Here is a 13583-nt window from a genome sequence, read left to right on the forward strand (position 1 = left end):
GGAGGTGGGAAAAATTAATCATGGAGTTGCATGCACGTCAACATAGTCCTAATGAATGTTCACTTGGGGACAAGCGAGAAGGAAAAGCAATCCTGAGTGAGGCTGGCAAATTGACGGAAAACACTGGAGACAATAAAGGATGAGAACAGATAAAATGCAAAGAACTTTAAAGGTGAAGGTCTGATGATAAGTCATGCAGGGGACTGGAAGGCTGCCTTTTTCTTCAGCTACTTGACCAAAGAAAATGCTACGCCGATTGCAGTGAATGAGCAATACAAGTTCCTTCTGTCCCTGAAATGCAAACTGTAACTGCTTTCTCGCTAGAGCAGGGTTTCTCAGCCTTGGCAATTCAGAGTTGAAGTCCACACATCTTAAAGTTGCCAAAGTTGAGAAACCCTGCACCAGCAGAGGACATATTTTGGTCTGATAGAAAAAAAATCAATGCTTAATATCACATACTAAAAACAAATTATGTATCATGATCGGTACATAGACTCACCTACCTTCCAGGTTTCCAGCTCCTTCTTTAAGTGGCCTTGACCCTGGCAGAAGCTTCTCAGACACTTGACACTGGGTCTAAGAGAAAAACTAGACCGAGCCCCAGTGGTCGTCTTTTTTCTATTAGTAACTTTTTTGGTTGGCTGGATTATCTAATGATGCACTCAAATGTTTGCCTATGTAGGAGAAGATCTACTGCCTTATTTCCAGGATTGTAGCCAAAGTCATTGTGGACTTTGATTTTTATTTATTGGGTTCGTTTTTTAATCATCTTGGGCATCTTCAGAAGGAAAAATAGTGTGATGAACTAAATAAGTAATGCATAAAATAGCAGAACTGAATGAATGAAGGAGTAGAGCTGGATGAAGATCTGAGGTCAAGTCCATGGCCAATCAGGACAAACTTCAGATCCATCCTTACTAGTTAAGAGATAATAAAGGGAGGTGCTAATTCCAGGTAATATCTGAACAAGATCTCTTCCAGACTGAATACAGTACAGCTAAAATAAGGAAAAACTAAAACAGTAACTTCCAGTTTTTTCCTTTATGTGGACCATTGCTCTGTTGTTGATCACTTTTGAGGACCTTGTCAATCCCATAGGCCTAGATCTGGCAATGGCGGTGGTGTAGGGCTCTGTCTGCAGGCTTCATGGCACATTTTATTGGTAACACTGCATGAGATAATCACATCTTATGTTACATTGGTATTCCTACCTGAAATCATGTAGGATTCTGAAAGAGAAAGTTACAATCTTGTAAAAATTGGCGATCTCCCAAGATTGTTGGCCATTAAAAATATATATATATAAATGTTGTTTTGGTGCTCACAGGGATTCCTGGTCTATCCCACAGGTACAAATTACTGAACTAAAACCAGCAATCAGCAACACTCTGTCATATAATTTCGAACTGCTATAGAGTTTACTTCTTGAAGAACCACTGGTTGCTAAATAAAAGGGAGAGAAAGGACAGTGAATGAGAAGAGTAGCAGAATCAGAGATCCATACCATTAGTAGGGATCCCAGGTTCATGTTGTCCAACTTCCATCCCATAAAGGAGATCCAGTAGTAGAGCATCATCCACAGTGCAATAAACAGGAATATGTAGGGCACAATATTTCTTATGGGCAAATATTTGGGAGATTGGAGGGGCAGCCTAGAATGAAATACACTCAAAAAAGATGTAGAGGCAAAACTGGCACAAGAAGCTCTAATTGCTGGAATCCAACTAATTAATCCTTGAAAGTAATTACTACTCTGCCTTCTTCCCCCACTAAGGAACCAATGAACCCCAACTGGCCTTCAGATGGAGCAGGTTAGTAAAGCAGACATTCCCTGCTCCAGTAGAAGTGTTTTCTTTTATGCTAATCCACCCAAGAAAATGGATGGATGGGTGGATGGATGGATAAATCACTGTAAATGGCAGAGGGAATGGCCTTGAAGGATAGGAGGAAGAGTTGCCCAGGCCAAGAAAATAGAACAAGTAAATGTCTCAAACAAGCCCCCCCCCCCCAGTTCACACAAAAATAAAGGGAGGAAGGGGGGAAGTACATTCAGACTTGTAAAATTTATTAATATAGCTTTACAGTAAAAGTAGTCCTGACCTACATGGCATTGGTTTCCTACTCTGGTCTACCTTGAAGGGCTGACAATCAAGAGAAGGTGATCTGTATTTGTCTCTCAGATCTACACTATTTCTCATTCAAGCTCTTTGAATACAGACATCTATTTCCAAAGGAAATGTGTTTATTTACTTAATTATTGCCCAGAGAGGAAATTCTGGGGGTGGAGCAGGGGCTTGAAATACTTTCTTTAAGATCAGGCTGGTGATCCTATCTCTGTCTTTGGCAGCCCACGATGACAGCCGATGAACAAATTGTTCTATGTCTTTTAAAACTGTTCACATTAATGTAGAATTCTCTTGAGTAGTTGCAGTCTCACAGAGGTTCCTTCTGGGCTCAGCACAACAACACTTCTTGTTTCCAATACACTTCTGCACCCCTTGGGCAAAGCTGTTTCCTTGTGAATGAAACACAACATATGCACCATCCAGGATCAGATTTGCTGAAATGTAAGTCTCTTTTCAAATGGTGGTTTAAACAGCAGATTTTTAAAAAGGATGAATAAAAATTAAAGAATTATAAAATTGCCACTACCAGCATAGCTTCAGCTAATACTTTCCTTTTCTAGAGTTAGAAAACTTAGTTGTAAGAATCCAGGTGCCCAGGTTATATTAAATATCTATCTATCTATCTGTGTGTGTGTGTGTGTGTGTGTGTGTGTGTGTATTTCAAAATATGTTTTGCTTGCAGAAAAGTTCTGATGAGAACTGTAATTTTAGCAATATATATTTTATCTTCTTTATCTTATTTTGGATAACCAGGAAGTTTTTACATTTGAGAACAGTTGTTTTCATTTTAAAAAGAAAATGTTAATGAATAGTAAAAAAGGAGGGAGGGAAACTTGGTATCCTCTTCCACTGGAATTATTTTATTTTTTTATTTGTTCCATTTACATTCCACTTTTCCTCCAGAAGCATCCACAGCCATTCTATCATCACAACAATATTACATGGTTAGTCTAAAAGATTGTGAATGGTCCAAAGTTGTCCATGGAGCTTCAGGGCTGGGTAGAGATTCCAACCATGGAAGCCCTTGATTTCCTTGTGCTTGAAGCTAAGCAGGATTAGGCCTGGTTACTACTTGGTTGGGTCACCTCCACAGAATATCAGATAAACCCTTTCCATCCTGGTATGAAAAAAAGCATATGGAATTACCCATGAAGCCACCAAAAGTGGTACTCAGTTTCAACTTTTCTTACCTCCCTTGTCCTCCTTTAACACTCTCATCTCAATCATTTGATTAAAAACAGTTGAGGTAGTGTAGCTCCTCAAATGGCTCAGCTCTAGCATTGGCAAGCTCTGAATGAAAGCATGGATGTTCAGGGGAAATACAGGGTGCACCACAAGTCAGGTCCCATTGGCCAATCACAAAATGTTTTACTAATGTTATTAATTAGTGGTTTTTTTCCCAGAGAAAATGTACTGTGCTTATGAATGTTCGAAGGACATGTAAGGAAGTGCTTAGAAGAAAATGGCAGCCAATTTGAACATTTAATATAATTTATATAATAAATTTTCTATGGGCCTGACTTTTGGTACCCCTGTATATATAGGATTAGACTATTAACTGGTTTTTTTTTCTTATTTTTAGTTTTTAAAAATTGATTTTTTTTATATAAGGGTTTCAGGAACACTCCAGAGCTGAAACTAGGTGGAGAAGCTGGGAAGGGGCTTTCTATAAACTGTATGGTATCTTTGGATCTTCCATTGCAAACTTCTTCTGTGAAAGCCCCATAAGAGCTAGGGTGACCTTCAGACGAGGATTGGGGGCAAATGTCCAGGAGTGCCACTTAGCAGGCTGAGCAGGAGGGTCACCTACATGAATGCAGCAGAACTCTTGTTATGTATTCTGAAGAAAGCAAAGAGTATTCTTTCAAGAGGAAAGGAGGATAAGACTCCTTCTTTAACACCATGGACTCCTGACTCTAAAACTGTCAAATTGCATTCTTCTATACCTATACCAATACCTATACCTATACCTACCTACCTACATATACATATATACATACATATATATATGTGTCTCTGTATAAATATATATATATATATATATATATATATATATATATATATATAAGCTTTATTAAATTTTAAAAAGCAGGAAGATAAAAACTAACACAAACTAATAATCAAGAAACAGAGTAGAAAGGAAAAAAGAAAGCTAGAGATAAAGAAAGAAAACAAAAGTCCTGAAAATAGGAAAGGAGAAGAAGAAAACAGAAATACAAAAAGAATCCCTTCCAACTTCTTATACAGCAGATATAAAACAAAACATAAAATAATCTCTTACTCTAAAAATACATCTTAACGTACATATTTTGCATAGTCTGTTAATTTGACTAATCATCAAATCCATAGATCATCATTTCATTTTTTTCTGTTTCCCGCAAAAAGTCCAAAGGGTCAAATTGCACTCTTGATGACTGTAGAGCAAGGCAGAGTGGTTCTGTAGCTCCGATTCATTTCCACAGAACTTGAGAGCAGAAAGATTTTCGAGAGGTTAAGATCCTTTGTGTCTTTAAAGTGCTTACAGGAAACACAGGAGCAAGGCTAGGACAGGAATTGTTATTGAAGAATAGGTTTCCTATATTATCTCAAGGAAAGCAGGTTTCAAATAAAGACTACGGAAGTGGGGTACAATTATGGACCGGAAAGGTCCCACACCATGAAGGCATCCGCTCCTTCCGTACTGCCTCTCTGACTGTCCATAAATCACCCAGGCTCACTTGCTGTTAAAAGCCAAGACAAAATATCTCCAGGGAATTGCAATGCAAAAGACCCTTTGCTCCTCTCTTTCTTCTGTATAGTTCACTGAGAATTTTCCTCTTGCTTACTACAACAATGTTTTTCCACCTTGGCATCTATAAGAGGTGTGGACTTCGACTCCCAGAATTCTGGGAGTCGAAGTCCACACCTCTTACAGGTGCCAAGGTGGAGAAACACTGTACTACAGCAATAATTCTCCACCTTTTCTAAGCCAGAAGAATTTGCTGTTAGCCACAATCTGGAAAAAGAAATACACTGGGTAGTCTCATTTTTTTATGTGACAACTAACTACATGTCATGAATGGATGACAGGTCTCCTTGCTTAAGGAAGGAGACGGTTTGTCAGTGCTATTCCTGAATAACCAGATGCATATTAATTTGATTTTTAATTTGATGTCACCCAACTCCAACTGACTCTGGGTGGCTCACAAAACAAAGAATATCAAAAAAACAACAAGTAAATATGAATATAATACAAATAATCCAAAAAGAATGAACTACAAAATAGTTACAAGACAGCAAGGCAGACAACAATATCAAGTATCGTAGGTGTAGATTGATTCACTGAGATAGATTGACCCACTGAGTTGGAACTTTATTTAGATTGTAAGCCTCCTAAGGAGATACAAAGTGTGTTTTCATGGGCAGGAGGGGAGACACACAGCCACAATTTACATGTTGGTATGCAAGTCTATCATTGTGGCATTTACACAATGATGTCCCCATGTGAGTGTTGCCACTCTGACATTATCATGGTTTGCTGAATGTCACAGAATATTGTGTTTGCATACAAAAGGTCAAGGTTTAATCCATAGGCAGGACTCTGCACATGTGAACTTGATGTAAGTCAGCTTTATGAGTTTCTAACCTACAGACTAAGGGCCCATGAGCATCTGCAGTGGAGGGAGTGATATCACATCCATCACGATGCATCTTGCAATAATATGAATTATACAAGTTGTGTTATTTGCACATGGTGTGACACACGTGATGTCATTGTGGCTTTTACTGGACACTTATGTATGGGCCAACATGCTTCAGAATCTGATTGGGCTCCCCTTCTGCATTGCGGTTTACTGAATATGCCAGTTCAGCTGAATTCCCACAAGAGGCTAAGCCAATAAGAAGCAACATATTACGGCTGATCGTTCATTCCGATCAGCCCTAACCCCACCTATATCTGATGGCTAAAACTTCAAACAGCAAACAAATATCCTTAAAAATTACATAAAATAGTATGTAATTTGCTCATCATCTTCAGAGTAAACAAGAAATGTATAAAAAAGGTATATTCCTTTTTTTTTTTTTTTCCTTTTTAGACCAGCATGGCTGCCTTTTCTTTTGGACAAGGTTCATACAACATACTAAGTCACAACCTCTCTTTCAGCTTACATTCCAACCAGATGAGGTTCAGTTTGGGCAAGTGTTAGAACCTGGTTTTGAGTAGAAAAATCAAAGACATGGATACAAGATTGGGAAGACCTAGGTTGGCAGCAATACATGTGAGGAGGACACAGGAGTATGAATAGACCATCATCTGAATATGAATAAATAATGATATGTCTTGGTCTGCCTTAACAAAAGTATTGTTGCCCACATCACAGGAGATGATTGTCCTATTGTACTTTGCACTTACCAGACTGCCTTTGGAATAGTGTGTCTAGCACTGTATGACAAAAAGGAGGTAGAGAAGCTGGAGATGGTACTAAAAGATCTGGAAACTGAGCCATATTAGGAATGGTTAGCGGAGTTGTGCATGGTTAGCTTGCAGAAGGGAAGACTGACTAGGGGATATGAAAATGCTCAGCAACTTTCTAAAAATCTGTCATGTGTAAGAGGGGGAAGATCTGTTTTCTATTGAAACTGAGAGCAGGAAAAAGACCCAAAGGTTTAAATTAAAAGAAAAGAGATTCAGGCTGAATATTTGCAGGAATTTCCTGTTAAGGAGTAGTATAGCTTGTCCAGGACAACAGTGAATGCCCTCCACCCACCCCTTGTTGGGCGTTTTCAAACAGTGGCTCAGTAGCCACTATTGGGGTTCCCTTAGCAGATTTCTGTACACAGAGGGTTGGATCGGATGGCCAGTAAATTCCCTATGAGTCTATGGTTTGTTTAAACATGGTTTATTAAAAAATACAATTGGTTGGCTTCATATAATGCACTAAACCCAAATCTGCGGCTTACAAACCACAATGGTTGTATTCCCAAAGAAGCAGACCATATCATGGCTTTGCATGGTAGTTGAATGTTTCAAGAATAGAGAGTATATGTAGCTCAAGGTTGAATTATTGGGTTCCTGATGCTCTCTGAGCTTAGGTCATCGTTCCTCAACCTTGGCAACTTGAAGATGTGCAGACTTCAACTACCAGGATTCCCCAGCCAGCATACTGGAAATTCTGGGAGTTGAAGTTCACCTTTCTTCAAGTTGCCAAGGCTGAGAAACACTGGCTGAAATGTTTTCCTCCAGGTCTGCTATAATAGCTTCTGGAAGACAAGGTGGATCAATATTGTGCTAAACAAAGAAGGTAGTCTAATGTTCTGAATTTCCTTTTCATGGCCTTTCACATCTGATCATTTTCCTCTTTTTTATTGTTTTCTTTTAATGTAAATTAAAGGAATTTACATTTAATGTAAATTAAAGGAGTGTGTTCCATATAGCACTGTGCACATTATTTAGCAATACTCATACCTGTTGAGTATTGATTGATTGCAAATGTTGAGATAATTATTTCTGGATATCCAACAAGTTTCAAATAACTGCCATCTATTTTTGTGTTTGTTCCTGAGTTTCAGGCTGTCAAAACTTTTGATTATCTGAAACTCTTCGTAGGGCAGGGTTCCTCAAGGTGGACTTCAACTCCCAGAATTCCCTAGCCAGAGTTGAAGTCCACCCGTCTTAAAGTTGCCAAGGTTGAGGAACCTTGGAGTAGGGGATTCTGGGGACTGCTAAAAAAAAATGGCCTGAGGTGCCTGGGGCTCACAGAGCTGCAAACTGCCAGTCCAGCCTTATGTACAAACAGTATTATTTTTTTCTTAAAACATATTATTTTAATGAACAAATTTTATAATTAAATATTTGTATTAATTATATTAATTAATATTTATATTAAAATATTAAATGCACATGCATTGGATGGAAATGAATATGGTCCACAAAAGCTGAGGCTACAGTAAAACTGCTATAAGTGAAGCACAACTTTGTGGTTCAGATGTGTTGAGTTCCTCACCTGTTCCAGTTGCTGGAAGATGAACTTCAACAGGGCAGAAATGAATTTGCACTTTGCGGCAGGCCCGGTCTGCTAGGATGATAGAAATGGGATCAGGACGGAATGCAAAGGGGAAAATACATATTTTACTTTTATATCAAAAGAAGCAATAAACTGAATTCCTTTGAGTTGGCTGCTTTGGTGCAAATGAAGCCCTTTGTACTATTTATTACAGTCATATGAGTTACTGAAATAGATATTTGCCTTTACAATGTAGGGTTCCCTTCTTGCGAGTGATGTATTAAAAGTTTAATAAACCATCAGCCTGCTCCCCCAACGTAATACGTCACATCAAGGTACCATCTTTACAATCAGTTTCCCATTAGCAAACACAATGTATTCAAATATTGCACTAAGCCATAGCTTGCTTTAATCATGATTAAGATGATGTCCCCACTCACACTGTGAAATGTATGAAATGCTGAATGGATAAATGTGTTCTGCTAACATGGAGAAACTTTCCTAAACTTATTTCACTGTGAGATTAAAAGTTATCCTTCCTGTCTCGACTGTGAGTGCTCCTCTGTAATTGAGACTCCAAGAAGTGCAAAGGGGTCCTCGTATTCATTCTTTTGGCAGTCACCGTTTCAAACTTTGGCAGAAGCTCAGCCAAGATCTTCCAAGAAGAAGTTTCTGCAGGTTTTAATCATGAATAAAATTGCAAAAATTAAGGGCATCAGTCATGTCTTGTAATAACAGAGAACACAAGAGTAGAGTAAGATAGGGAGGCGATTCTGTTTATGCTTCCTTATCTGAGAGCAGCCTACTGAACATTTAATAGGTCTGTGTTCTAAATTAAATATCAGAATTTGATTTAGATAAATAATTTAATATTTATTTAAATTAAATTTAAATTCTCAAATGAGTATTTAAATGAATACTTATTAAGTATGTATCTAGGACTGTGAACTTAAAAGAAAATGAAAGTTCCGCATGTGTCAAGGTGTTTGTCGACATTCTTCTTCCTCCTTATTTTAGGTTATAAACACCCTGTCTGGTAATCTGTCCATGTTGCGTATATACAGTAGATTGTAGTCTGGTTCAGTGAACACCCAGCCATAATGTGATCTGCTTGGTTTGGGGAAGGAAGGTTATATGAATCTAGCCAATTGTCAACCAGGAGTGAGCCCAGCCAATCATGGTTTATTCAGTAAATCAGTGTTAATTAAACGATCACTTAGCATGTTGCATGAACGTTATTATGTACTGACGGCCCTGTACAAATAGAATTCAGCTGTAGAGAAATGCTTTGTATGTTTAGTGTGCATCTTAGTACAATTTGCTCAAAACCAACCCCCGCTAAATTGAAATTGTGGGAGATTACTCCAGGTAACTGTGAACAGATTTGAAACTTGAACTTCAGGTCTTGTTTAGACTTGACGCCTAAACTAGTGAGCCCTATAGCCAGCCTTGAAACACATGAGAGATCCTGTACTACCTTGATTTTTCCCTCATCATTCTTTCATTTAAAGTGATGAAAGAGAATTTGCATTTGTGATTTCGTTCAGTGGACAAAGGATCTTTGCTGAAATTCTCGTGGTGCTCTTGCTTTACTGCACGGGGCTGGGGGCCAAGGAATAGGGCTCTCCTGTTTTAGGTCCTACTGCCTCTCTCTGGAACTTCTGCAGCCACCAGCTTGCCTTCCAAAGCTGTAATTACATCTCCGAGAAGACATCGTTCATGAGGCAACTCCTGGGCTTTTTTTTTTCAGATTGGAAAGCATAAGCAGCCAGGGAGATTTCAGAATGGAGATGTTGCGGGAAGGTCCGCGGGGGCGGTGGGGGAGGGGGGTTGTCAAAAAAGTCAGGACAGTGCAATCAGAGCCCTCCCTCTTTTTTAATGTGTGCCCATGTGCAATACACCTCACAACATCACAAAGGGGCAGGGCTGTCATTGTAGCCCCCCCCCCAACCTTTTTGACTTTTTGGATTTCCCCTCCCTGCAGGTACCCCTGGAGATATGCAGCAGAACCCCGACAGTAGCCTCCCCTCCCCCCAAACTCTAAAAGTAATCCGAACCAAATTCTCAAGCCCCCCCTCCCCCCCCCCGAGAGGAGGCAAGAGAAGCCTCCTTTCCAGAGGATGAAAGCGCTTGGGGGATCGCGCAGGGCCAAGGGAGGAGAAGAGCCTTCGGCATCACGCTGGATCTAGGTGGAGCCTCCCCAGTTGGAAATCTTGACAGGTCCTGCCCGCCGCGCTTTCAGCCTCCACCAGACCGGGGTCAGCAAAGGGAGGAGGCTGCAGCCGATGCCCCAGGAGCGCAGGCGGGGGATGAGGCCGCCTCGGGAGGCCACCGCGGCGCTGGTGGGCGCTCCCGCGGGGTGAAACGGCTTGGCAGCCCCGGGTCGGAACCCAGCAGGCCGACAGGGGCCGGGCAGCTGCGTCCGGCCGCCCCCAGCCTTCCACCGAGCCGCGTTTCTCGCCCGTCGGCTCCCAGCTCCTCCTCCCGAAGCCGTAGTCAGAAGTCAGTCGCTCTTCATAGGCTGCCGCCGCTGCTCTCTCAACTGCGCCTTTCGTCGCCCGCTGGCAGGCAGGCCTCTCGGAGCCTCTCGCTGGGAGCCGACCCAGCAGCCGGTCGCCCTCGCGATCGCCAAGCCGCTCTCTCCGAGCCCCCCCGACCCCCGGGCACGGACGAGTCCCGGGCTCGCGGGCTTGCAGGGGCGCTGCACCCCCCCCCCGCCCCGGGCTTCCTGTTGGGGCTACGTAATCCCGCCACCCGCAACAGAGCGGAGGCCCGGCCCGCCTGGCACCGCGCGTTATGGACAAGCACGGCGGTCGGATGAAGGAGAAGCGGCGTTATAAGGTGAGGGGTCTGCGTCTGGGGAAGAGGGGCCGCGAGCGTTTAAAGGGGGCCGAGATCGGGGCGGAAAAGCAGGGGTCGCCCGGCGGTCTGTTCTCCCTGCGCGTGGGGCAGCTCGCTGCTAGGCAATAGATTCCGCCGCTTCTGCCCGGACTGAATCCCTAAATTAGACTCGGACCTGATGGAGGGGCGTTTCGCTCTAAAGCCACCCTGCTCGAGGCATTCCTTCGATTTGGGCGCCGCTTCCCAGGAAAACTTGGTGGGTTCCACTGATTCGGATCCCATGTCCAGAGAACGCTTGGAAGGAGGAAGGGGGTAATCCGGATTACCCCCCTCCTTCGTTGACGCATCGGGACCCCCGAGGTCAAAGCTCTTCTTCGTTCCCAGGGAGCTTTGTCTCGGCACCCCGGACTTCATCGCGCCCTCCTCCTCCTCCTCCTCCTCCTCCATCCTGCCTGCCGTCTTAGAAGAGAAAGTAATTCCTCCGCGCCCCCAAATATTGGCCGCGGTGCCCTGCGGAAGGCAGCCCCCGCCAGCTCACGCGCGGCCCCCTCTCGCCCTAAACGCCCCACTCTCTGGGACACCTCCAGTCTCGGGAGGGGTCGGCGCAGCCCCCTCCCGATTCCTCTTTATTGCCGCTGATTTTTAGTCTGTGGTGGATTCCCTAAACCCGCTCGGTCCCACCGGGGCTCGAGATCCGAGCGTGAAAGAGAGCGAGGAAGAAGGGAGCGATTGTTGAAAATGAAATCGGGTGGTTTCGCTACTGATTTGCGGCTCTCGGGGTCACCGTGGCGCTGAATGCGGAGAGGGATTGTTTCTTTCTAGGCTGTTGATGGAGGCTGCATTTTTTATGGTCTCGAGCATATGGGAGCCCTGACTCTTTTCACGGGTGGCGGGGCGAGCAGGGGACTGCGCGTGGACTGTGTGACACTGGAGAAAGTGGGAGGGTGAGAAGAGTGACTCAGATGATTCGTTTGTCCTTTCACTCGGGCTCCCCGTCCCCCCCCCCAACTTTGAGGACTGACGTGATATTGGCAGGACTTCCAGTGAAAGTTCTTGTCTGTGTTCACCGACTGTGACACACATAGCTGAGGCAGTGAATTCCGACATAGTTTGAAAGGTTATAGCTCTCTCGAAGAAACCTCTCTTTAATTATTTTTAAACGTGAGAACTGGTTGGGGGGGGGGGGAATTCTGGCAGCCCTAGATTGCAGCATCAGAGCAAACCCTTACTTTGAAATATGCTTGTCTGTGCAGATATAAATATAGATAGATAGAAGGCTGTAATAACCAGAAAGACTAGATTCATACTTTGAGCTAAGCCTTTACCCATGGTTTGTTGAGTAAATTGCAACTGGCTAAGTTCCCAAAACATTCTGAATTGTAAATGATGACCTATGGAAACAGCTGGGTTCATACAACAGGCTAAGCCCAAAGCATAATAAGTTAGAATGGGGTGGAGGGCAGAAATTAAATTGAATCCACTCACAGTATCTTCTGTGCACCTGCATTTAAAAATGGCTGAATGAAAATAGCCTCTGTTTGAAAATGGCTTCAAGATAAACTAACAGTTAACTTTAAAATGGGCCTCCGATCAATCATTCATTAAGCTGCAATAAGTGTAGAAGGCTTTCTTTGACCTACCTAAACAAGCCTTTCTGTGGCTCCTGTCTCATTTTCCTAATTTGCCATGTAATTTGGATGAACAAATACAAATAACCTGACTTTAGACTGCAAAGGAAACCTAGTATGGCTTCTGCCAATTCACACATCGAAGTAGCCAAGCAATGAAAGTAACGCTGAAGAATGATAATTAGCCCAATGTGAAGCAGCTGGCCGGGATTCTTAAAAGCATGCACTGAAGCTGCACCACTCTATGTCTGCTTGGAAGCAGGTAAAGAAGGAGCTGGTTGCAACTGCCCAAAGAAAGAAGCTGTTTCAAAGTCTCCCTTGTTCCTCAAGACCTAGACTGGAAGGACTTCAAAAGCTGAACAAGATTTCCAGGCAAGTTTATATAGAAAAGGTAATTCCTGTGAAAACCTGACTCCAGACTTCCTAGAACAGGAGCAGTCAGTGCTCTGCTCTGTCGAGATGTTCCTTGGTATTTGCTAGGTGGTTTGCTCTGCTTGACTCCTAGGGTGTGTTAAAGTTTTTTTTTAACATTTAACAAATGGAGAACTGGGGGATTCAAGCCCTTTTATCCCCAGTAATGCCCCGGGCCCTGTTGGGAGGCTTAGAATATAAATAGGATTGGTTGGGAAAAGAAATACTGTAATAAGGCTGGGCAGAGATCCAGATTTGGAGGGTGAGTGTGATTCAGGGATGTGTGAATGCTTGTGTAGCCCTTGTGGGAAACCCCCTAAAGCAACTGCATCTTTTGGGGGCTGTGTGTGGCTCTATTGCACAATCCTGGGGAAACATGGATTAAGGGGAAGGTATTTCTGACCCGTGTATGCCCACGTGCATTCTAAAATGCACTTTTACTTTGAATCTGTCTCTTTGCTCAATCCTAATAGACCAGTGTTTCCCTGTGCTGGCTGGGGAATTCTTGGAGTTGAAGTCCATATATCTTAAAGTTGCTAAGGTTGAGAAACACTGTAATAGACCATTGTAACTAGGGTACTAAGGAACATCCT

The 13583-nt window shown here is 42.8% G+C and overlaps 1 protein-coding gene across 3 annotated transcripts in view; it reads left to right on the plus strand.

The window, feature by feature from the left end:
* Window positions 1–10348: 10348 nt before the first annotated feature.
* The window catches only part of LIFR (LIF receptor subunit alpha), an 89601-nt gene continuing 86366 nt past the window's right edge, over window positions 10349–13583 (plus strand). Inside the window, exons 1-2 of one of the 3 annotated variants that reach the window (XM_025167755.2) lie at window positions 10349–10951; window positions 12842–12970. The gene's annotated coding sequence lies outside the window, so the exon portion shown is untranslated. The remainder of the gene's footprint in view (window positions 10952–12841; window positions 12971–13583) is intronic. The other 2 variants (XM_025167754.2, XM_007429909.3) reach the window with 2 other exon arrangements.

Source organism: Python bivittatus, unplaced genomic scaffold (genome assembly GCF_059951505.1).
Source record: "Python bivittatus isolate LINGU-HERP-01145 unplaced genomic scaffold, Pbiv_v1 ctg000570_np1212, whole genome shotgun sequence".
NCBI lineage: Eukaryota > Metazoa > Chordata > Lepidosauria > Squamata > Pythonidae > Python > Python bivittatus.